Below are 26,615 nucleotides of genomic sequence, written 5' to 3' on the forward strand. Positions count from 1 at the left end.
AGCTTTATTGTTTTATCTCTTACATGAAGTCAATCTTCAATCTATCTGAAATTGACTAATTGATTTTTGAGTGTAGTGTATGTATGAGTTTGGTGTGTCTTCGATGATACTTTGGAGCGTAGGACATCTGAAGGTGAAAGTCCTAAATATCACATGTACAAAGGCTATGCCAATAGATACAAAAGCATCTCCTCAATTTTGGGCAAAGCATCTATTAATTCAATGCCTTGGTATCATGTTAACCAACTAAATGAACGATATTTTGACATTTTAACTAAAATGGTTCGGTTGCATGTTTGGCTTTGGCATTGTGAAAACATAGCAAAGGGACTGGACATGAAAGTCTACTTAGAAGAAGGGAGTGATCTTGAAATTGGCTTCTGGCCCAGAACTAATTACTCCCAAGATACACCTGTTAATAAAATTGGGCTTGATTTCCTTAGTCACCTCTTGTTATGATTATAAATTCATCATCTTCCTGGCAGGGGCTGAGTTGGATCTGTTAAGTTTTCTCTGGCTTTAATAGTCAGTGACTATTGACTTCTCTTCAATTCCAGGCAAACCAACTGATAAGTATAAAAATCAAAATGTAAGCAGGTTTAAATGACCCCAGGACACAACAGATAATTTTAGATTTGTGTGAAGAAGGTAAGATAATTTTTTAAGGTACTTGTAGCGCTAAGAGTTGATGTGTAAGAATGATATCAATATATACACTTACAGACATACAAAGATATATTATGTGTATATTATATAAAGATATATTAACACATACAACACATTTTGTGTATGTATATATAATAGATTATATATATGTATATATATACATATATATATACACATACCTTAAGCATTTATTTATTAATATAAAAATTTCCGTGAAAGAATCAGGTTACTTCCTTATTTATTTAACCTAACCATTACTAAAGTAACCTAACATTTCATAAACTCTAGAGAGCAACCATCTATAATTCTGTCACTGAGATACTACCAATTTATCATTTTAGGGGTATTTCCTATTAATTTTTTCAAAATCTCCAATGGAGAATCGTGTGTTAATAGAAAAAAAAGTCTATAAATACTTTTTTCTACCTGTTAGCAATTTTGCAAAAATTGAGAAGTAGCAGTGGGATGATTTGACTTAAAACGTATGTCATGAAACACACTAAAAGTTCCCTTTGGTAGTGTTTGAGGGTGAAGGTGGGCATCTCAGAAGATTTATGGTTATTCTCCAGAACAGTTGATACTGAGGCCAGGAACAAGTGATCTGACTGCCAATTGGGAGAGTCAGCACAGAGTCGTCGGATATGCCATCAACCAAGCAGAAAACAGTGTCTTCGGACAGGGGCCCCGAATAAAAGTCCTGACTGAAGGTGGCAACTCTTGGACCCAAGCAGCTTCTGGATTGGGCAGCTCATGCAACAATTCACAAGCAGCAGAGGTTTATTTAGTCAGTGGCTGTCAAGGCTTCTCCCGAGAGCCTAAGGGCTACACAGGGGGCTGCTTAGTTGTAGAATCATTGGATTAGTTAAAATATGACCAACAGTCTATATTTTCATTCTTATTAGTTCCCTGTCCCCTCTCATCACTGAATCGCCCCAATGGCACTCTTAATACCAGTTATTTATAAAATAAAGAGTCCTAAATATTTGGGAATAGACTTGGCATTAGTTTCTCCAGCCCCTGCCCCCACCCCTCTATTCTTGGTCCCAAAGTAGCCAATTTGGACAATGGGGGGCACTTATTCCTAGGATAGAAGTTAAATGGCTTGTCCATGACTTCCCTTGCTTAGATTATGTCTGAACCCCATTTTGCCCATTGTTAGGCTTAAAATTTTTGTGGGGAGTCTGCATCCATCTTGGGCTGGTAGCATCATAGGAATAAACAAGATATCTTTTAGTATATTGGGATTCCTCAGAGAAACAGAATATATGTAATATGTATATACGTATACACACACACAGGGGAGAAAGATATTTATTATAAAGTATTGACTCAGGGGGTGATGGGGGCTGAAGTGCCATCTGCAAGCTGAAGACCCAGGAAAACCAGTGGTAGTGCTCAAAGGAAGGTGTGAGAGCCAGAGAACCAATGGTGTAGATTTCAGTCCGGGTCTGAAGACCTGCGAACCCAGAATGCCAAGAGCAGGAGATCAATGTCCCAGCTCAACAGTCAGGAAACCTTCTTGTACGTTTCTGTTCTATTTAGGCCTTCACTGGATTGGATGATCTTGACCCACATTGGGTCTTTTTTGCAAGATTATTTTTCTTACTAATTTAATTTCTTTGGTGTTTACAGGATTGTTCAGGGTTTCTATTTCTTTTTGAGCCAGTGTTTTTAGTTGAAACCCTTTCTATGAATTTGTCTATTTCATCTCAATTGTCATACTTAGGGTATAAAATTATAATATCCTTTTACGATCCTCTGTAATGTCCGAAGGCTCTGTAGTAATATGAGTCCCAGTTGTGTTTCATCTCCTTTTCTCTTGTTTTTGAGTCAGCCTCATCAAAGATTTAACAGTTTTATTAGGCTTTTTCAAAAGGCCAATGTTTGGTGAGTTTCATTGCTCCTTTCTGTTGAATATTTGTTTTTTATTTTTATTCATCTTGGCTCCCAACTTTATTATCTACTTTCCTTCAGTCTAATGGGTTTATTCCTCTATTATTTTCCAAGTTTTGAGTTGAACATTTAGCTTGTTAATTTGCAGCCTTTCTTCATTTCTAACACATTTATTTCAAGACTACAAATTTCTCTAAGTGATGCTTAACACAGCACTCTCAACCTTTCCGGTGTTTTGTTGTTGCTACTATTGTTGTTACTGTGTTAAAATACATTTCTTGTTTTAAGAAAAACAAAAATTATTGTATTTTGTTTTGTTTTCGTTTGTACTGGCCGAAGTCAGTCAAGTAATCCATTTATGTCTACATCAAGAATTCCTGATATATTGGGTCAAATCTGCCATCTAGTTTTGTGTTTTCTAGTTGTCTAACGTCTTCCATGCTTTTTTCTTCTCCTTTCCTGACTTCTTTTGGCCTATTTTCTTTTTAGCATTTTCTATTTTTCTTCTACTTATTTGCAATTATATATCCCGCTTTTATTCTTTATTTTCAGTTTGCAAATTGAAATGTAGGTTAATTTATTATGTCTAATATTAATTAATTCTTTCATCCTCATCTTGAACAATACAAAGATCTTTTGAAAATTCTACCATTATTTACCTCCTTTAATCTTCTGTCAATATTTTAATTATACACTTTTTAAATTCCAAAAAACATTGATTTAAAAAAAGTTTATAGTCAACTCATTTAGAATTATCCACATATTTCCCACTTCCTTTGCTTTTTATCCCTTTATATTTTAGATCTTAGATCTAAGATTTTCTTCTACCTAAATTATATGCTTTAGAACTTCCTTTAAGGTAGTGTTGATGGTGAATGCTCTCAGTTTTATTTTACTGAAATATCTTTATTTCATCTTAGTCTTAAAAGATATTTTAACCAGTATAGCATTCTAGCTTGATAGTTTTTTTATTTTTATTTGAGAGAGAGTGAGGAACTAGCAGGCTAGGGGCAGAGAGAAGAGTGAGACACAGAATCCAAAGCAGGCTCCAGGCCCTGAGCTGTCAGCACAGAGCCCAACTCAGGACTCCAACTCACGAACTGTGTGATCATGACCTGAGCTGGAGTCAGATGCTTAACCAACTGAGCCACGCAGGCACCCCTGTTTTTTTAAATGTACATTGTAGATATCATTCCATGGATTTAGAGATACTGTTATTTATGTTGAGAAGTCAGCTGTCAGTCGACTGTAGCTTAAGGATACTCTATTCTTTGTCTGATCTCTCTGATTTTCTGCAGTCTTTGCATAATTTGTCTAGGTGTGGATTTCATCTTCTGTATCTTGCTTGAGATTCATTGAGTTCATGGCGTCTGTGGACTGGTGCTTTTTATCATGTCTGAGAAACTCAACTATCATATCTTTGAATAATCATTTTGCCCCATTTCTTCTATCCTCTTCTCTTGGTACTATGATTACACATACGTTACATATTCCTGCTCTGTCCCACATTGCTAATGCTCTTCTTTGTAACTTCCATTCTTCCTTCTCTGTCTCCAGTTTGGATATTTCTATTGACTTGTTCACTTTTGTATTGATCCTGTCTTCACGAAGTCTAATCTGCTATTGGGTGATGCTTCTGTCCCATTCAATTGTTTTTCTCCTTCTTGGATTCTAGTTCATATATATTAAACGTTTTCACTCCGTGGTCTATGATTCTCACTCTTTCTCCCCCTCCTCCTCCTCCTTCTTTTTCTTTTACCCCTAGTTTTGTTTACAACTTTGTGCTGTACTGTGTAGAATTTATTATAATTTATCTTCTATTTTAGTAATTCTCCATTTTGGTGTTTCCTTTTTTAAATTTTTTTAATGTTTATTTATTTTTTTAGAGAGAGAGAGAAACAGAGTGTGAGCGGGGGAGGGACAGAGACAGAGGGAAACACAGAATCTGAAGCAGGCTCCAAGGCTCTGAGCTGTCAGCACAGAGCCCAACTCGGGGCTCGAACCCAGAAACTGTCAAGACCATGACCTGAGCCGAAGCGCTCAGGGCGCTTAACAGACTGAGCTACCCAGGCACCCCTCCATTCTGGTGTTTCTAATTTGATGTTAAAGCCATAAATTGTTTCTAATTAGGTTAATTTCTTCTTAATTTCTAGAACTTACATCTGGTTATTTTTCAAATGTACAATGTGACATTCTTATAGTTTTCTGTTTCTGCAGGTATCTTTAAGCTTATCAAGTATTTCTTTTACATAGCCTAGTTGTTTTACAGTCTGAGTCTAGTTTTTGAAGGTATTTTGTGTAGTTTTATTCTGCTGATTTTGCTCGCGAAGATTAATTTTCTTGGGTATCTGGTTACCTTTGTCTGTGTATTACATTGCACATGAAAAATTATTTGTAGGAATTACTCGAGGCATATAGTACAGGTGCTTCCCTCCAGAAAGAATTTACTTTTACTTCTCCAAAGTGCCTGGGGTCACTTGAATTCCATTACCTCTTTAAACCAAATTCCGGAGTTTACATTACCTGTATAACCAAAGGATTTGAAACCATTAAGAAATTCCCCGTTGGTTTTGCCATTTTGATTTGCCCTCACCCTTGAATGTATGGGTTTTTGGAGTCTCAGCAGCTTTTTGGGAGGGATGGTGGAGGGAATTGGCTGCAGAGAGTTTTCTATATCAGGCCCCATCTTGTACAGACTCTGGGATTTCTTTGAAATCTCCTCTCATTTAGAATCCCATAAGCAGTAAGATTGGTGTATTGAGAGTACCAAATCCTCAAGGCAAGAAAGACTTCCATGCTTTCTTAACTTTTAGGGTACTCATTTATCTATTATTTATTTAGAACTTTTAATAATATACTTTAAAAATCCACCCAATGTTTTAACTCCTTTCAGCAGCTAATACAAGTATCAGAAAGCTGTATGAAACATTCTTTTTTTCTTATGGTGTTGAATGAGACTTGGATATATTTTGGGATAAAAATTAAATATTCAACAACTTTTAAGATAGAGCAAAAGACTGAAAACACATTTTTTGTTCTTCCTGGATCACTCGATATTCTACCCCTGGTTAGAACCTCTTCTGCATTTTCCACCAACCCCTCCACTCCTCACTCTGTATACACAGATGGTACAAATATACTTATTCTCTGTCACTGTTCTTCTGCGGGGAAAGATATGAAGAGCACTGTCCTGTTTCTGTTTATATTATATCTCTAGGAGCTATCCTCTTTGCTTTTTATATTTTCCTTATAGTCATTACTTGTGGGTTTTGTTTTGTTGTTTTTTTGCTCTAGGAGGAGTTCTCAAGCTGTTTATCTCATTTCTTGATTTACTATTCATTCTGTTCTTTGGGGCCTCCACTGTGTTTGTCATTTTGAGTATAACAGTTTCCCTCTGAAAGTAATCTTCACTGCTCTCAATTTTTTTTCCTTTTTCATTTATATAATATCTTAGGGAATCATATTGAGAATATAAATTAGACTTGAAAAACAGTTTTCTCCTGGATTTTGCTTGGTGCATAATCTGTTTCATCACAGAATGTTTCCTCTGATAACTCAGATGCATGCACTTCTTGTGAACTACAGGATTTTCCCCCCATATAATGTGTTTTTTGCTTTCATATCCTTTCAGATGCTTATGTTCATCCATTATGTGGAACTCAAATAAGTTGTCTTGAAAATTTATATATTGAATATATATTTATATATTCACATCTTTTTATCCTTAAAGAGGATGGGAAAAATCTATCTATCTATGTATCTATCTATCACCTATCTATAATTTATCTATTATCTATCTATCTATCTAATATCTGTTATCTATCTATTTATCTATTATCTATCTATTGTCTATCTATCTATTATCTATCTATCTGTCTGTCTATTTATCTATCTATCTATGTCTCTGTCTGTCTGTCTCTTCTTGCCTGTATAGAGTTTCACCTGCCTATTAAGAGAGTTGTTCAGGAGAGAACTCTCTGCTTAGTGGGGAGTTTCTTGCCTGTGTTTGCCACCACACTGCTTTCATTAGGAGCCCCTGCAGCTGAATGAGCACTTAATCCATCCTCGGGTTCTCTGGGGTTATGAAAACCAGTTTTCTTCCCCCAAGCTATAAGTCAGTATTCACTCACACCAGACATTTCTGGTAATATCTCACTAGGCCCATTGCTGAAGAATATTTCGCCTGCACACCTCACCCATTTCTCTGTCTAGGACTGCCCTTCCCCTCTGGGAGATCCAACATAATCTCTCCTGTGTATTTAGGTTTTCCCAAAAAAGCAGGAAGAGCTGAGGGCTTTTGTTTTTGACTTAAAAAATCCTCTAGACAAGAAAATATTGAAGGCTTTGCCCTGTGCCTGCAATTGGAGAATTTAAATACACAAGGAGCAAAATACAACTTAATAGCTCTAGAAAGGCATCTCGCTGGAAGGTTTCTGGTTACCAAAATACAGCAAGTAGAGGTCATGTTTCCATGTTGCTTGAAAGAAAAAAAGAAGTAAGAAAAGAAATACAAAGAAAGAAAGTCACTTATTCCTTTCCTTCGGGAAGCTCTTTGACCTATATTGGTCCTGGTGACTTTTATTTTGCCTCTTATTAAAAATCAAAGCAAATGAACACGTAGTTATTCTTCAACTACATATGCTAAGAATGATGAATACTTTCACCAAATATGTCAAGTTTATCTGTCACCGTGATGACAGTAGCTTGATGTCATCAGCAACTCAAAGTGGTCAGGTGGTCAAGAATATGAGTTTTGCTTACTGTACAGGTGTCTTAAGTTATAATAGAAAAATAAAATCAGATGACTGTATTGAAAATCAGGATCATATCTATATTTTTGGACATTTCAATGGTATTTGGGGAAGATTCAAAGTGCAATAGCGAGCCAGATTTCTAATGTGGCTGTGCTTTCCCCACTGAAAGATGTAGGAGGCGTGGGATCATCGTGAACAATACTTGACAATATCAACAGGAGGCCAACATGCTCCTTGAGTGTTAGGTTGGAACTCTCAAGTGCATATCAAAGCATCGAGTACGACCTTATATTGAAGTTAAAGAGAAATCTTCCTAAAGAATTGTTTGACCATTTGTATAGTTTAAGATGCTCTGGTAGAAGCACAGGAGGAAATAGATGCTCTCATCTTAATACCACGGCCAAAACTGATGCTACCCATCTGTGAGATAGAAGAGAAAAAAGTTAAGCTAACTCAAAACCAAGTACATCTCTTCATCTTTGGCACAGCATCTTAGACAGCTTTATTAAGTAAGTTGGACAAACCGATGCGATGGCAGGCCCCTAGATTATTTTCAAGTGGTAACATGCCACTGTGGCTTCTCATGTCTAGGTGAAAAGCAGAGGCAGCTCAGTCTGCCACACGGGGAATTGGCAATTGCTAATTCAGCATTGTAGACCTGACAGTTTTTGACTACTCAGAGCAACTGCTGGTACCCAATGCATGAAGAAGAGGACGCGTGTATCTGAACCACAGGCTCCCCAATCCAAGCATCAGACCATTAAAGGCGTGAATAATCGTTGACATTTCTAGAACCATTGTATCACCAACTTCATGATAACACTTACCGGAGCAATATGAGAGTTCCAGTGAATAACGGTAATACCTGCCGTTGACCGAATGCTTCAGAAGCCCTGCACGTTGTAGCACTTCACATATTTTTTTTCCTCATTCGAACCTTCTAAACCTCATGACCCATTTTACAGAGGGAACTGAGGCTTCAAAAGGTTAAGGAATTTACCTTCAGTCATATAGCGAGCACATATCAAAACAGGGATTTGAACCCAACTTGTCTGATTCTAAAGCTTGTGACCTTTTCCATTAAGCCATGTTGCCTCATGTACAGACAATCTATGTAAGGATCTGTTTTGCTCTAGGATCCAGTTGACCCTTGGAACAACATGGGGGTTAAGGGTGCTGATCACCATGCGGTTGAAAATCTATGTAGACATTTTGGCCGTCCCCAGACTTAACCAGTCCTTAGCGCTACTATTGACCAGAAGCCTTACCGATAACATAAGCAGTTGATGAACACAATTTTGTGTGTCATATGTATTATATCCTGTATTCTTATATCCTGTATTCTTACACTAAAGTAAGCTAGAGAAGAGAAAATGTTGTTAATAAAATCATAGGGAAGAAAAAACATTTACAGCACTGTCTGGTATTTATCCCAAAACTTCATGTACAAGCAGACCTGCATACCTGCGTTCAAGCCTGTGTTGTTCAAAGTCACCTTTATTTGCATTTAGGTTTTTGATTTCCTCACCTGGAAGTGGATGCTTAAAAGGAGTAAAGAAGTCTGTGCTTGAGGATTTTTCACACACTGTCATAATCTATCGTACCTCCCCTTAAGTAAAGATGAGTCACCTCCACACTATGTAAGGAAAATATCGAGCATGTTTTGGTGTAAAGCATGCAATGAACCTGTAATAATTTTGAACATGTGAGTAAGAATTGATGCATGCTTTGAGTTTTAAGTGTTGACAGAGTTATCTTTTGAGCAAGATAACTGATTCAATAATATTTACCTTCCAACAACTGTAACTGCCTCAGGAGAAAATAAATCGATGAGAGATACTCCCTGACTCCAATACAACGGCCATGGAGAAGAGAAACTGTCTGGGATCCGGTGGTGTGTTAGAAACATTTTTGCACCGTCTCGTGAGACTTGACTAGTAAACTTCCAGGAATTTCCTGAGCGATGTGGGAAAGGTAGCTATTATTAAAAATTAAGTTACAAATCCTTGCAGTTAAATCGCATTGAAAGCAAAGGTGATGAATACTCAGCGTCACTTCCTAATTGTTTTGTTATAGTTCGGTATTCTCTCTGGTTTTACAGTTAGCCCCATTGTGTCTGTACGGTGAAAGTATTACATGATGCTCAGCTACTGCACGTTTCTTCCTGACTCTGCATTCAGTGATACCACACGAGTAGTCTGAAGTTGACTACAATGGAAGTCTGTCCACCAAACAAATTGGCAAACCCGACACATCGAGGCTTGACTTAGTGTCTTATTGATTGCCTAGACGAGATTTGGCAAACTACAGCCAGCGACCCAAATTCAGCCGAAGGTCTGTTTCTGGAAAGTTTTATTGGAAAACAGCCATGCCCATTTATTTCTGTGTTGCCTATAGTTGCCTTTGTATAATGGCAGAATTGAGTAGTCAGTGAGAGTGACCATCTGCCCCACAAATCCTAAAATATTTACTAACTGGCCCTTTACAGAAAGTGTCTCCAAGCCCCTGATCTAGACATAGGAAACTGATGGGGAAGATATTTGATAATACAGTTTAAACATCAAAGGGCATCATATGTATGGACCTTACGCTGTGGCTAGCATGAAAACTTGTAAAATTCCTCCAGGATTCAAAAACAATTATCCAATTCAGCAAAAGCATTGCTCATGTAATGGACAAATGAGTCAAGTTCCCATATGTATGTGTCGTGGTGAGGTGGAAGTTTCATTTTGGTGAATATAATTTGAGGTTGAAAAATAGTTTAACGGTAGACAATATATCAGATTTAATGGCAATAAATGTATTAAGAAAAGAATCAGCAGACTGGAATGCAATTTTATCAAATCGTGATTGAATTGCAATAGTAGATTGCCTGTGGATACAAGAGTTTGGGCAAAATTGCTGAAAACGTTCTGTGAGAATCAATTGACTACATAAAATTTATACTAAAAAGTATTGTACATTTTATTACTTGTAAATTATGTGCTACATATTCTTAATATCATTAAAAGTAGCAATAGACTTATGCACTTGTATATATGCATATGATTTTTCTCAAAGAACCAATCGTTAAACATTTACCAGCACACTACCAAACAGTGTATCCCAGCTCTTTGCCTTGGGGATGTTAGGAGACCCAACCTGTCGCCAATTATTTCTCCTCTAGACCAGACCAGGCAAATCAAAATGGAATAGTAGGCAGGACTAAACTAAACAGTAATGAAATTGGACAGGGAAGTAGACAGGTTTTGCTCTCCAAAGAGCCATAAGCATCACAGCCTTCACGGTTACATCCAACTGAAGGAGACTTGGTATGATCGCCTTGAGACCAAGGTTAGGAAACTTGGGAGTCAGGTGGTTGTGACCTGTGTTGATTAGGAAATGAAAAAAAAAATGCTGTGACAGACGACTCCAGAAGCTGAGCAATTCACAGAGCTTTATTTTTTGCTCATCTCACGGTTGAGTGTGGTTTAAGGATTGGAAGTATTGGCTGTGCTCAAACAGAGACCCAGGCTCCTTCCATTGAGTGCCTCCGCCATCTCCTGGGTCCTCATGGGGTGTCTAGTATCTGGTTGGCCCTCAAGGAGGGCACGCGCTGGTTTCAGCGGGTGGCTTTAGGGACTAGGTCTCTACAGGGCATGCGACTTTTCTAGTCTGCGTCTCTTCAAGCCAGAATTCAGTTGGCAAGGGAGACTGGGAAAAGGTGGCATCCTCATATGCCCAGGAGGAAATGAAACGGTAATTTGTGAACACATCGTGTGGCCACTGCCACTATTTCACTCTTTTCCTTCTTTGCCTGGCAAGTCCTAGTGTGCACAGGACACCTCACCTTTTACAGTGGGTGCCAATGAGGATACTTGATTTTGTTGAACTACATGATAAACTTGACGTAACTTGGATGGGGCGCCTGGGTGGCTCTGTCGGTTGAGCATAAGACTTCAGCTCAGGTCATGATCTCATGGTTCATGGATTCGAGCCCCGCGTCAGGCTCCCTGCTGACAGCTCAGAGCTTGGGGCCTACTTTGGATTCTGTGTCTCCCTTTCTCTCTGCCCCTTCCCTGCTCATTCTCTCTCTTTCTCTCTCAAAAATAAACATTAAAAAAAAATGAAATAACTTGGATAAACTAGTTGCCAGTCATCCATTACAAACATGCAAGCCTTTACATGGTCTCCAGGTTTTCCAGTAGAGGCATGTTGTTGGAAGACTTTGGGAGGGAAAACTGTGAAGTAAAAAGGATTCTCCGGTTCTGGTAGGATTTCTTTCTAGTTTAATTTTACTACACAATTACTCAAAGTACTTGGTCAATTAATGCATATGTGTTTAGGTCAGTGCCTGCCTTTATGTTACTGTAATCTCTTGTTGTTGTTGTTGTTGTTGTTTTTCTTCACAACTTTATATGAGGGAGAGTGAGGGATAAAGAGAAGTGTTAGCCCAAGTATATAAAGTGTAGAGAACACTAAGATGTCCAAGATAGACACCCTAAAGGTTATGATTGCATTGTTATGATGGCAAATTGCAAAGGACAAATGTTCAACAGCGGGAACTCGAGGCGATGTGCTTGCCTCTGCATATTCTGTGTCTCCGTGTGTTTGTGGGCGTTTGTGTGACTTGTGGAACTCTATTTCTGGAGCCCGATTCTCTGGGCAGCACAATAGGCATGTGCTCCTGGAACAATGTCAAGCAAACCGGCCACCTTCCCCTTCCCAACGTGGGTGCCAGTAGTGACATATATGTGAGGGAGGTGCTTCTACATGCCTCTTCCCATCTGCTTGCTCGGCTTTGTGAACAGAACGGGGATGCTGAGAGGCATGACAAAGCCAGAGCCACTGCTGTCAGTTGGCCCAAGGACACCTGCCCTCATGGTGTTTGGCACAACCCGGGTCATCTATGCTTTGATGACAGCCGCAGCCCAGACCTGTCCACTCTAGGAGCTGCACATGCACTAAAAAGCTCGTTTTCCTAGGTTTCTCTCCTTAGAAAAGCAAAGAGGCCATGAAAAGATAGAGACACTTGGGAACCCAGAAGCCAGAGTGTAAGGAATATCTAGCATACAAGGAGGGTCCACTTCAGTGCCTTGTTCCTCAGCCATGGAAAGGCGCCCACCTGTGGAGGCTGAGTTCTTCTTCTAGGTGTCTCCTAGTGTGAACCTGCCATCTGTCGTGCAGAGTATTCCGGGAGAGACCTTCCTATTCCTGTAACCTGCAGAGGAACGACAGATGAATGTGGGGGAAGGGAAGACACATGGCCCCTCTCAGAGTGGGCTTGCATGACTTCAAGTAGAGCAGAGCTCACCGCACGTGAGCTTTGGAAAGAAATGTATTCAATGTCGACGGTTGCATCTTCCCAACTGTGTCTGCTTCCCATCTACCTTTTTCCCTGACATCTTTTTTTGATAAAAGGAGAGAATCCTGTTCCAAAAAAAGAAAAAGAAAAGAAAAAAAAATGGAAGTTGGGGTGGGAGAGAACTGGACTACAAAAGAGCAGCAGAGAGAATTTTAGGGGTATGAGAACTGTTCTGTATCCTGACTCTGGTGATGGCTACTTGACTCCATGCATTTATCAAAACTCACAGAACGCTATGCCAAAAAAGAGACATCTTTTTTATATTTATAAAGTATTAAGTAAATTGATAAAAAGTTTCAGACACGTCGCTAATCCTTGTGGCTCCCTTTATGAAAAGCATAATAACATAAAATGAAAGGATCAGAAAACGCTTATTTAAATCGACTGAATTGTCCATCCAATATGGCAGCCCCTAGTCACATGTGGCTATAGAGCATTTGAAATGAATAATCAAATTGAGATGTGCTATCAGTATAAAATATACTCCAGGGGCACCTGGGTGGCTCAGTCGGGAGCGCCGACTTCGGCTCAGGTCATGATCGCATGGTTGGTGGGTTCGGGCCCCGCGTCGGGCTCTGTGCTGACAGCTCAGAGCCTGGAGCCTGCTGCAGATTCTGTGTCTCCCTCTTGCTCTGCCCCTACCCCGCTCATGCTCTGTTTCTCTCTGTCTCAAAGATGAATAAACATTAAAAAAAATTTTTTTAAATAAAATAAAATATACTCCATATCCCAAAGTTTTCATACAGAAAAAGAAAGTAAATAGCTCATAAATAACTATTATATATTGATTACATGTTGAAGTGGTAATATGTATTATTAAATAAAATGTACTATTAAAATTAATTTCATCAGTTTATTTTTACTTTTTAAAATAGAACTACTAGAAAATTTACAATTACATTCATAACACAAGTGTCTGTTGAGCAATGCTGGCTGCCACTGTGTACAAGGTGTAGGTAGGTATATCATGGAACTAGAAATTTGTTTGAAAACTCCCTCCCTCATTTCACATTCATCACCCAAGGTTTTGTTCTTAGCCACCAGCTCTTTCTTGTCTGTTTCATTTCTTATTGGAACCGAGCCTTAAAGCATAATCTTTATTTAAATGACTCCTAAATTGAATCTCCAATCCAGCATTTGTCTAAACCAGCAGATCCCCAGCCAGGGACAGTGTCACTCCCAGGGGACATCTGGCAATGTCTGGATGCATTTTTAGTTGTCACAACTTGGGGAGTGAGGATACTGTGGGCGGCTAGTGGGTAGGGGCCAGACACGGTACTAAACGTCCTACAGTACAACAAGACAGCCTCCCAACTATACAGTCCAAAATATTAATAATGCTGAAGTTTTGAAACACTGATAAACATTTGTCAGCCTGCTTATTGATATGGCACCGATAACCTACCACGTATAATTCACTATGTTAACCATATTATATAACTAATACTATATATATATATATATATATATATATATATATATATATATATATATTTATTTATTTATATATACTAAATAGCACGTAAAGTAGTTGTATATAGTATATATAGTAGTATATAATGGTATATAATATATTAGTATAGTATATGTACTATATAATAAATATAATATAATTAATATAATCTAATATGTTACAATATAATATATAACTAAGTAATCTCTACACCCAATGTGGGGCTTGAATTTACAACCCCGAGATTAAGAGTTGCGTGCTCTACCGACTGAGCCAGCCAGGCACCCCAATATGCTAAATATTTTGAGGAAGATAAAGTCCTTTATCTACAAAAATCTGCCAATATGGTCCCATATCTACAAAGATAAAATAGATATGTATCCCACATTCACCATAGAGATAAAACATGTATTTGAAACAGAATAGGTAATCAAAAGTGTCATAATAGGATAATGTAAGAAGAGACAGTGAAAAGTAATATGCAAAAGTATGGATGATTTCTCACTTATTTCTTTGTTTCCAAAAGCCGATGTGATCTTTCTGCTTGGATATCAACACAGCTAAAACTTAACTCATCAACTTTCCTTATAACAAACCATTTTCTAAGTATATATTATATTTTATTCTCCTAGGTTAGAAAATTGGGAGATACCTTTGACCATCTCTCCTGGCTTCTCCATCTCTTGTCAAGATTTGTAAAAACTTTCTCTAATTTAGTCAACATAAATAATTTTGCTTCCTTTTCTTCTTTTCCAATTGTGGGTAGACAATGTTAAGGAGCATTAAAAAATATAAATATAAAATAGAGTCCCAATATATAATCTAGTGGAGAAGGTGTGTGATCTCTTGAAATGCCAAAAAAATGAATTAATTAATTGATTAATTCATTAATTAAAGGCTACCATACAGGAAGAACTTAAGTGGCAAATAAATAGTAGAAATAAATGTTTAGAAATTCTGAGGAAAATAAGATAAATATAAAAATGCAGAACCTGTGAGCAATTCGCTTGTTATTCTGTTCTAGCCTCATAACTCTGTTACTGAAATAGTTTCCTCCACCTTCTGTTCCAAGCCCCTAGATGTCATTTTTGCTTTAATTTTCCTGAAACATTTCTTTTATCATGATATTTCTCTTGCTCCAAAGTCTGTAATGACTTTTTCTTCCCTAAGATATTACATACCGTCCCCCAACCTTCAAAGGCATTCTACGATGTGACCCAACTCCACCTTTATTTCTCACGATCCCCCAACATGCTAGTGCCACACCAGCCAGGTGGGCCCATTCACATGCCCCTGCCTCCGTGTTTTTGTGGGACTGTCCTCCTCTGTTCTTTTGCTGATACCAATGCAAGCCATCTTTCCAGGCCCATCCAGTGTCCTTGAAGCTTTCCTCACGACACTAAGGCACACTGTTTCCCTTCTTCGAATTAATTTGCACTCATAATAGACACTACTCAACACTGAATATTCTTATTCTCTGGAAGTTGCATCCATAATCAACACCATCCAACACTAAATGTTCTCATTCTGTGGGAAGAAGGAAGCCGGGTTGCAGTGTCCTTTCAATATCTGAATTCAACTAAAACAGTCCCTAGGAGCTATTCGGTGCCTATGTGCTGCTCAAAGAATCATTGATATTGTGCCTTTGGAGAAATATTACTATGATTCTTCTATGACAAAAAAAAAAAGGTATGTAACTGACCTCTGTAAGCAAGCAGATCAAATATTCCTTCCACATGAATGTTGCATTCCAATGTAATTAACTTGACAACTACACACATATTCCATTTTTCAAACTTTGCTAGTACTCCTTTTTAAGAGTTTCTTGGAGAGCCTGTGGCACATTCTTTTAATATATTCAAAGGTTATAAATCTTAATTCTGTGAAGGTGATCTTGACTTTCTAAACTGGCATTTAGAACCATGACAGGGGATTCAGATGGGGGAAGCTGGGTGGTATCATAAGCGATCTCAAAAAAGAGGTAGGAGTGGAATCACGAGACTCACCTTTCCTATCGACGTAAACTGTTTCTGAAAGTAGTTTTAAATAAATGCTGAGTGCTGACTGTCAGAGGGAAGAATCCCGTCCTGCCCAGGCGAGCCTCACCTACATCATTGTCTAAGCCAAGATTTGTGGGGATCTTTGTCCACCCTGCTGGCTGCTTTGTGCTTCATTCTAACTTTCCTTCACCAATAAAGCACACATTCAGGCCAGAAAAACGTATGACTTACACCCCCCGGGAAACCCTGCTAATTCCAGGGTGGCTATGATTATTGACTGACTGTATGGGGACGAATTGACTGCTAGGTGCAGCCCTGTTCAGGTTTTTATTGGCAAGTTTTAGGATGCAGTGACCGTCAGCGAAGCGAAAAGATGGGCATCAAGACTTTAGAGGTGAAAGTTCTATTGCAGAAGTGGAACTACCTTTGCTGGGGAGAATGAGACTCTGTGTGTGTGTGTGTGTGTGTGTGTGTGTGTGTGTGTGTGTGTGTTGTGTGTGTGTGTGTTGTGTGTGTGTGTGTGTGTGTGTGGTGTTGACTAGTCGAACAGGAAGACTCTGAGCTGGGCCTCCCAGACAAATTGCATATGATGTCAAGTACGAACATACAGACTTTAGCACTGCACATGTTCAGTCCCCATTTGTCAAGCTCCCCACACAGTTGGCTGCTTTGGCGTATAATAATAAATTGGATTGTATGTACTGCTGGCATCCAGTCTTTTTTGAGCATTGCCCAAACTAATGATCTGGTACATGGGTCTCCAGCGGAGGGGAACAGGTGCTTTTGTTGTGTCGACATTCTTAGCACACATCATTTCTTTTAATCCTCCCAGTGACTTTCTGAGGCAAATACAGTTGTCCCCATTTCCACAAAAGGGGGACGTAATCTTGGAGACTTTTCAGGATTTTGACCGAGGTCAGGCATATAGTGAGTTTCCGAATGGAATGAAGGATGTAAGGGGCCACACCAGGCCCCCAAGCCTTCTAGGAGATTCTAAATCGAAATGTGTGAGCTTCCTGAAAAAGATCTGCTGATGTACTCTTAGCAGGGTTATAGATTTCTGCTGAGTCATTTTCAGAATGATGACCTTCTGCTTTGACGGCCTGCCAGGATTCAAAAGTTCTTTGAATTAGGGACTCCTTTCATCCTGTTGAACGGTATCAATCCCTGCCTAGTGATCCATCCTTGTTTCCTAAGCTCTAAATGAGAGAGAACAATGCAGTCACATTTTGATATTCTGTAGCTTTTCTCTGCTTAGTCATGCCACTAAGCACCTTTTTTTGTGTGAGAGGCAACATATAAGCTATTTGCTGAGTGCACGAAAATAGGCTTATTTCCCTCTCCTCAATTTATAAAGCATTTTCGCATGCAACATCTAATTTTATTTTGCCTTGGCCAAGGAGACAGTGCTGAGGCCAAACATTTCCACAGCGGTGGTTAATCAAGGTTCCTTCTTTCAAATCGTTGTTACTTATCTTTGCACTAAAGGACAAGCAGGAAAGAGAAATGTCTTTAATAACTTAGTGATAGGGCAGGCAAGGAAGTATAAGCATGCCGTCCTAAACCAGGCCTTCTCAAGCTGCTTCGGATCACCCAAAGGTGCTTGCTAGATATTCTAGGCTCCCATCCGAAACCTACTAATCTCAGTCTCTGAAGCCCTAGAAATCTGCATTATTTTAAAAAGCTATCCTGCGAATCTTTTATATATTTTTAATATGAAATTTATTGTCAAATTGGTTTCCATACAACACCCAGTGCTCATCCCAAAATGTGTCCTCCTCAATACCCATCTCCCACCCTCCCCTCCCTCCCACTCCCATCAACCCTCAGTTTGTTCTCAGTTTTTAAGAGTCTCTTATGCTTTGGCTCCCTCCCTCTCTAACCTCTTTTTTTTCCCTTCCCCTCCCCCATGGTCTTCTGTTAAGTTTCTCAGGATCCACATAAGAGTGAAACCATATGGTATCTGTCTTTCTCTGTATGTAATATTTTTTATTGTTATGATTGCCCAGCCAGAGGTCTTAAGATGCAGGTTGCTGTACAAAACAATGCCTTACTGTCCTTCTGGTGCTAATTTCCACAATCTGTAATATTCACCTCACTGAAACCCACAGGCCGGACCTGGGTCTGGCCAGACCTCCTGAAAGAGTTAATTAAAATAAAAGAATTGATTCTTAGGCTACTTGGAGTGCAACCCTCTTTCTGAAGCTGCTGTGGTCTCTGATCAGTTCACTTACAGCCTGAGAACTAACACTGGCAATGATTTGGGGTTATTTTTAATTGGAATTTTTTCATTCATTATCCAAAATTAACACAACTAGATTGCTTCAGAAAATGGAAACGTTTAGACTTTGAGGGGAAAAAGTGACATCTTTAATCACTGGGGCATTGCTACACACTCCAGTTTTGCATTAGGTTTCATCAGGGAAATAAAATGAAACACTTAGCTTCATGACGCCGGGAAAGTCGGTGCGACCAACTTCAGTTGCCAAACTAAGCCAGCAGGTGAAGTGGTGTAGGGCAAAACAAAATGTTCTCCAATAGGGTGTTCTTTTAGGCAAAGAGAGATTTTTGACTTGTGAGAAACATAAATAGCCTTGACCCATTTGGTTAACCACGACAACAACAAAATGGCTGTTGTCTGGGATGGGGCAGTGAGACTGATGTTGCGTTGGCTAAGACTTGAGTGTTCAAAACGCAGAGAAAGGCATGCCTGCCCGCATGCTTTATCTTCACCGTAAATCGACACCTGGGATTCTCCACCTCTGCGCTCCTGACATTTGGGGCTGGACCATTCTTTGCTGTGAGGAGCTGTTCTGGGCATTGTAAGGTGACTGGCAGCATCCGGGCCTCCACCCACAGATGGATGCAGCTAGGTCCCCAGATGCCATGGCCAGAATTGTCTCCAGACATCCCCACATATCCCCTGAGGAGCAAAATCACTGGCAGAACCACTGACCGACAGGTACTAGTTTCTTTAATTGTAACTTCTGCAACCATAAAAAAAAAAATTACATTGAAGGAATTCCTTAATATGCTTAAAAAGTAACTCAAAATAAATGTATTTAAATATCTGAAAAACACTCCAAAGCTATACCAAGGTCAAAGGTGGCGGAGAAGGGCGAAACATCCCGATTTTGTATACAACGAAACAATGTTCCTGTTTTGTATGCAGTGAAACCTGTTCCCCTCCGCTGGAGGCCCATGTACCAGATCATTCATTTGGGCAATGCTGAAAAAAGACTGGATGCCCAGTAGTACATCCAATCCAATACAATGAAACAGCCTTCGTTATGGGGTAACGTGGATCGATATCAATGGTAAATGAAGACTCAAACTATTAAGATTGGACAGAAGATGAGTTTAGGCAGCCTAGAGTTCCTGCTACCGAAGCCATGGGACAAACTTTGGTATGCAACATAGACTCTGATATAAGCAGGCCATTGGGAAGGGCAGTCAGAAGAACACACATCCTCCCCATTTTCAGCCACGAGAGACTCTTAAATACAGAGAACAAACTGAGGGCTGTGAGGGGGAGGCGGGGATGGGTTAAATGAGTGATGGGCATTAAGGAGGGCACTTTTCAGGATGAGCACTGGCTGTCACATGTAAGTGATGAATCACTGGGTTCTACTCCCGAAGCCAAGACTACACCATATGTTAACTAACTTGAATTTAAATAAAATTTAAAAAGTTATTAAATAATTTTTAAAACTTAAAAAAGGGGGAAGAAATCATTATTTAAAAAAAATGTTCTCTTGTAATTCAAATGTAGGAATATCAGAAAATGTTTTGGGTCATCTTGAACTTAACCACTCAGTACATCCATGTTTCTGCCAGGAGCTACCTTCCTGTTCATTCTTACCCTGTTCCCCAGATCAGTGAAACAAGGGGACTTCAAACATGCCATGTGTCACTCCCTCTAGGTGAAGGAGGTAAAGGAGCCTGAAAACTGACACTTCTCTAGGTCTCAAGTCCAGGCGGTGGCCAAGAAAAACACTTCAGGGAGGTTAAGATCCTGGTGGACTCCAGGACGAGGGGCCCTGAGGAATGAAAACGTATAAGAACCAAGGCCTCCCACGGTCAAACCTCTTGAGGCATATTCTTTGAAACATTCATTTATTATTAGGTAGGTAATAAATGCCCATTTTAGAACCGCCAAGGATTTAAAAACAAAAAAAAGTTAAAAGACGATCGAATTATCTTGCTTTTCTCTATAGTGTTACCACCCATGTGGTATACATTCTTTAGGTTTGCTAATTTTTAACTTTTATATAAGTAGAATCAACTGGATATAATTTTTTTACAATTTGGTGTTTTCAACCCACATGAAGTTTTAAGATTCATCTACATTGACGCTTGTAACTGTAATTTGTTTGCACTGTTGTTTAATATTCTACCATAAGAATATATCAGCTTTATTCATTCTACTGATGATTTTGGTTGGTTGTTTTGTATTACCTATTACAGGTAAGGCATCTATGACTGTTTTTATGTGTCCCTTGTTGACAGTGTTCACGAGTTGTTCTTACCTCTCATATGTGAGGGTGAAAATCCTGGATTTGGGGGATGTACGTTTCTAAATGTCTAGATAATGCCAGACTGTTTTCCAGATTATTTGTCCCATTAAGCTCTTGCCCACTCACTGTCCTCACCATAGCTTAGAATTGATGGATGTTTTTGTTTTACCAATCTGATCAAGAAAAAGTGGTTCATTGTGGTTTTAATTTACATTGCTGTAATTATTTAAAAGCTTAAAATCTTTTCATATTTTAATTGGAAATTTATGTTTGTCCTTTGGTCATTTTTTTGTCCATTTTATGTTTCATTTTTGTGTTTTTCTTATTGATTCATATGTGGGTTTTGGGGGTTTTTTTGGTATATTCTGCATACAAATTCTTTCTCCAGTTTCATAAATTGTGTGTGTGTGTGTGTGTGTGTGTGTGTGTGTGTGTGTGTGTATGCCAGTTAGTAATTTTTCTTTTTACTGTGTGGTTTTTTGATAAATAATAGCTCTTAATCCTAACGTACTCAAGTAACCATATTCTGTTTATGGTTTAAGCTTTTATTACTTGTTTTAAGATATTCTACTCTCTCCTGAGGTGTTAAACTACTATCCTATATTTTCTTCTAGAAGTTTTAAAGTTTTGTCCATTACTGATAGGTCCTTAAACCACCTTAAACTGATTTCTGTGAATGGTATAAGATAAGCAACCAATTCCATTTTTTCCATACGGATACCCAGTTGGCCACTGTCATTTATTGAAATGTTTATTTTTTTTCTACATTGTTCAATCTTCAAAAGGACGGCCCTCCTTCAGACAGTCAGATTGCAAAAGCCATCCCATTTGGGTGAACCAATTAGCAAATATACTTTCCTCTAAGCATTCCTATTAGAAAAAGGTGTCCCATCCTCCCAGAAGAGGGAACTTTGACAGGCACATGACCTGTTCTGCTTGATGGTAATCCAGCATCATCAATTTCCTTTCTCAGTATTTTTCTTTACTATTTTCACCCATGGATTTTTCTGTATATTCTAGGATTATTTTTGATAAATTGCAAAGAACACTCTTACATTTTAGCATTAGATTTTGGTAAGTTTTCAAATCTTTACAAAATTAAGTCTTCCCACCCAAAAATAGAGTATGTTTCTCCATTTATTTAAGTCATACTGTCATAGGTACATGGAGGTCTTATATATTTCTGATGTAACATTATTTCTACATATGTTATGGGCTTTTTTTGATATTATGAAGGGTCTTATTTCTTATGTCAAATTATTTGTGACAGATGAAAAAAATAAACACATTTTTATACATGTGCTTAATATCCATTCATTTTACTGTCTCTCCATGATTTATTTTGGATGATTTGTATATCCTGCAAGTAATTGCAATTTTCTCCTCTCTTTCTATGATTATTTGAGTGTCACAAATTAATGTCTTTGCCATATCTTCCAGAACACTGCTACTTAATCATGATACCGGTGTGCTCATTACTCGCAGACCTGATTTTAGTAGTTATAGGCCTAGTTTGTACTGTTACATATGCCTGTTGTTTCAGGGTGAATATTTTTTGTATTTTTGAGAAACTTCCTTCCATTTCTCTATTTTATAATTTTTATTTATTTATTTTTTTGGTCATCTCTACACCCAATGTGGGGCTTGAACTCATGATCCTGAGATCAAGAGTCACACACTGTACTGACAGGGCCAGCCAGGCACCCCCTCTTTTGTATTTTTCTAAGAAAGAATGGTTGTTGAACTTATTGAATGCCTTTTCAGTATTTACTATTTTTTATCTGACATTAATGCAGCGGGCTATATTGTTAGCTTTTCTCACCTTAAACTATGATGACATTTTTGGTTGTAGTGAATTATTAGTTTACTACATTTTCAGTTTTAATTTTCTAGATTTTTGTGGGACTTTTGTAGGAGCTTTTGAGCTATTTGTTAATTGAAGTCAATAGTTATATTTGTGAGAGAGAGATAGGAGGGAGGGAAGGATGGAGAATGAGACAGATGTGTCTGGAGTCTTTAATAGATTATTCTGGCTTCATAAAATAAATTGGGTAGTCTTCTATATTTTCTATCTTTAAGAGAAGTCTATGGAAAAATAGGAATTGCATAATTAAGGATTTGAAAGAATTGACCTAAAAATATCTGGGCCCCAAAACTGTGTTGGGAGATAATGCTTGGATAACATTTTTAAGAGCTTTGGGGCAATTGAACTGTTTAGGACTTCTCCACATTGTGATAAAAGTTTTTTGAGGTCACAGAGATCTAAGAATGCATTTCAGAAAGCAAAAAAGGGAGCAATGTAGCCCTGTCCATGTGCCTTGTCTCTCCTGAGGCGTGTTTCCAGCTCAGAGAACAGACATTCTTCTGTCCCCTTGGTCCAGCCTGGGTGAGGACCCGGAGTCTCGGTTGGGAGGAAAGTGACAGATGGGAACCCAGCTACCAGTATCCACACAAAGCCTCCTTATTAAACTAAGTGGCAGTGGAGAGGTGGGCCTCACCTGTGCAACCCCGAACAATGAGGATGGACTTTACGTGGACGTGGCCCTGCTCCCCTGAGCTAGGGCGTCATGGATAATGCAGATTCCAGTTGCTGCCCTTGCCAGAACTCCAGTCTTTATCCCCTTACTCTGCCTTCCTAAGCTTCTATCCTCCAGCATCACCTGGCAGTTCAGATTCCTGTAGCCTTCCCTGCACCACATTCAGCTGACTTTTCTAATTCTGTTAGCTTTTCACTTAGACGCTGCACTTCCCAATTCCCAAAGTCAGCCTTCACATCTGCGCTCGTGTGCCATGTGGCACTCTGTTTCCTGCCCTATGCTGCTTCAAATCAGCTTATTTCTCTGTGTCCCTCTCTAGATGGAAAGCTCCACGGTGGGAGGAACATGTCCGCAGTGGCTCCTTATAACATCCTTGGTGCCTGGCGGAGTGCATAGCACAAGGTAGGAATTCGACAAGTATTTGTTGAATGAATGAACGGATGAAAATTGCATGAATGAGGTTGTTCTCCAGTTAAGAGCCGACTGAGCCTCAAGTCTTTGGGAAACACCAGCAGGTGGCATCTCAGAACCCAGAGGAGAAAACAACAGATTTCCATGTGATCAGTGTCACATGCGGACTTCTCTCAATCAAATCCCCTTCCCATCTGGGATGAATCAGCCCAAGGAGAAATCTTCTGTTTTCCTAACTGAAAAAACTGTTGAAATTATTTGCTGTAATGAGTAGGCTAAATCGGATCTTACTGTGGTGTGCCACAGATGTGTTACAAGTGTGACATCAGTCCCTTCAGTTCAGAGTGAGCAGGCCTAGGATAGCTGGACTCTGGCCCAGGCTGCTGGCCCCAAGCAGCCTTATCACTTACCCAGCGTGTCACCCAAGTGTTAGCGTGAGACATCCACCGTGGTTCGCCCAGGCTTGTGAGGGCTGATGGCCACCGTGTTGGCAGACTGGCCTGTATTATTATTATTTTCAGCCATTATTAATTCTTAGTGGGATGTGTCTTCAGGTGGGAAGTCAAAGGAAGCACCATGTTTTCAGGCCCTGCAGAACATCACAGCAGTCCTGTCCCCTTGGAGTCCTGGGATTTCTCCAGCTTATAAAAAAGAAGAAAAGGGGGGTGCGTGTTAGTAATAGCAGTGGAAGTAACAGTTGGAGGGATAGAAATAGTACTAAGTAGTAGTCGTGCAGGTAGCAGTGATAATGATAGTAGTAATCGTATTTTCCAGGCGAAAAGTTGGACGGAATCAAATGTCATATCTGGTATTTTTCGTCTGTGGGCTCCCAAGGGGTCACGGGGGGCGATAGATAGCTCGAAGCAATTAGCCACAAAGCAGGAATTTCCTTCACATCTTGTGCTTTATCTTTAAAACCCATGCAGATTTACTTGCTGCTTCGTAAAATGTCAATGTCATCTCTTCCTCCTCTCCTCCCCCCCGCCCCCGCACCAAAAAATGTAAACCATGAGTTATAAATATGCTCCTGGAACATGGGCCAAGTTCATCCTACAGGTTCATCCTGGGACTTCAAGAACCCCCAACCCCACCCCCTCACTTCCAAGAACCCCTGGGGGGCTCCTCAGTCCTGTGCAGTTTCTTTACTGCTCCCGATGGGATGAAATAAAACACAAGCCACAGAAGTTCCATGTTAATAGGGAAAACAGTGGATGGGACCAAAAAATACCCAACCAACAAACAAAAGACCAGATTGAAACAGTTAATTTTTTTAAGGGAAAAACAGTAGGAGTTTTCTCTAAGCTGGGATGACAGAATTCGGGGGTTGCAGCTGGACCTCCCAGCATCTCCCCATAATTCCAGAACGGCTGGGAATCTTGTTCTAACAGCATTGCAGTCTGTCAGTGAGGGGTCCATCACTGTTTATCATACTCACATTCAATTACACTTGGCATGTGCTCTCAGTCTGGAAACTCTGCCAGATACCGTCTCCAACTGCAACTTGGCTGCCTCTAAAGAGGTTTGATCAGTGTTTGATCGGTATTTTATCATCAGTTCAGGGGTGAACATCATTTGGGCCTCCCTGGATATTGTGTGGTATCATGTTTTCTTGAGACCAGAGTTGCCCTCCAGGCGCCATGTTTGGAGGGAGAGCTCCGGGAAAGGCATTAATATATTTTTGGCACCAGACCTGACTTTCTTAAAAGCTGGGAATATAATAATCAGGCTGAACCCTAACTTTCTGGTGGCTGCCCCGATTCTGTGTTGACTAAGCTTTCCTAATGCCTTCCTGCCAGTGTATGAAAGGTACCATCCAGAGTCTGGGAAAAGATGCTTGGTGCATCTGTTTTTATTGGTTTGTTTTTGGTTTTGTTTTATTGCTTTAAAAAAAAAATGTTTCCAGAGAACTCTCTTTATTTGGACAAATAGCTCAGACTGTCATCCATAAAATGAGAGAATGGGATCATATAATCTCTAGGGTGCCTTCCAGTTTTCATGTTTTTGGATTTTGAAATTTTCTGTCAAGTTGTCTGAGAAGCAGAGATGCTTCCTGGCTCCACTGTGGAAAAAGAGCCCCCTAAAATATTTTACAACCTGAAGATTCCAATGAACTAGAAGAATGTCATAAATCAATATCCAAACTAGACTGGACTGAAATGTCCACCCCCTTCATACCATTAAAGAATCCAACTGAAACTCCTAAGGATTATTGCAGACTGAAAGAAAGTATGCCTGAAGTAAATAGTGAACGGCAAAAAACAAAACAAAACAAAACATGGGGCAGGAGGAAACTTTTGGAGGTGATGGATACATTTGTGGCATTGACTGCGATGATGGCTTCACAGGTGTATACTAGCCTCCAAACACCTCAAGTTGTATACCTTAAATATCCGCAGCTTTTTGTATGTCAATCACTCAATGAAACCATTTTTACAAAACAAAAAAGGTAAATGGTCCCATTGGCTCATTTGGGCAGGACCCCGGGGACTCTCCCTGGAGAATTTATAAATGTTTCTCAAGGCCTCTGATGGGCATTAGGTGAACCTGTTCAGTTTGTAGTATTCCTTTCTCTGCAACATTATCTTGTACCATGGATCTTGGACAGGCAAGCCTGACTCTTTGGCACATTTCACCAGTGGTCAGATTTGAAAAGCTGCAAGACTAATTAGAAAACACACCTCTGATGGGGCGCCTGAGTGGCTTGGTCGGTTAAGCGTCCGACTTCGGCTCAGGTCATGATCTCACAGTCTGTGAGTTCGAGCCCCGCGTCGGGCTCTGTACTGACAGCTCAGAGCCTGGAGCCTGTTTCAGATTCTGTGTCTCCCTCTCTCTCTGCTCCTCCCCTGTTCATGCTCTGTCTCTCTCTGTCTCAAGAATAAATAAACATTAAAAATTAAAAAAAAAGAAGAAGAAGAAGAAGAAGAAAACACACCTCTGAGCCTCTGACATAATTTGGAGGACGGGAGAAGCCAGGTAAGTTGTGGAGAATATGGTGGGGGACCTGGCATGCTTGGTGCTGCAGAGTAGGGGGTGCCAGCTG

At 39.5% G+C, this 26,615-nt stretch overlaps 1 long non-coding RNA gene across 2 annotated transcripts; it reads right to left on the bottom strand.

Moving 5' to 3' along the window:
- Positions 1 to 2,011: 2,011 nt before the first annotated feature.
- On the bottom strand, positions 2,012 to 26,615 carry LOC122199442. 2 transcript variants are annotated; one of them, XR_006193510.1, is made up of 3 exons: positions 26,508 to 26,615; positions 23,986 to 24,216; positions 2,012 to 2,122 (listed from the first exon to the last, which is right to left on the bottom strand). It is a non-coding gene; the product is annotated as an uncharacterized LOC122199442 (long non-coding RNA). The 2 variants fall into 2 exon arrangements; XR_006193508.1 differs by lacking the exon at positions 2,012 to 2,122 and adding an exon at positions 12,380 to 12,513.

This window comes from Panthera leo, chromosome A1 (assembly GCF_018350215.1).
Source record: "Panthera leo isolate Ple1 chromosome A1, P.leo_Ple1_pat1.1, whole genome shotgun sequence".
NCBI classification, from domain to species: Eukaryota; Metazoa; Chordata; class Mammalia; order Carnivora; family Felidae; genus Panthera; species Panthera leo.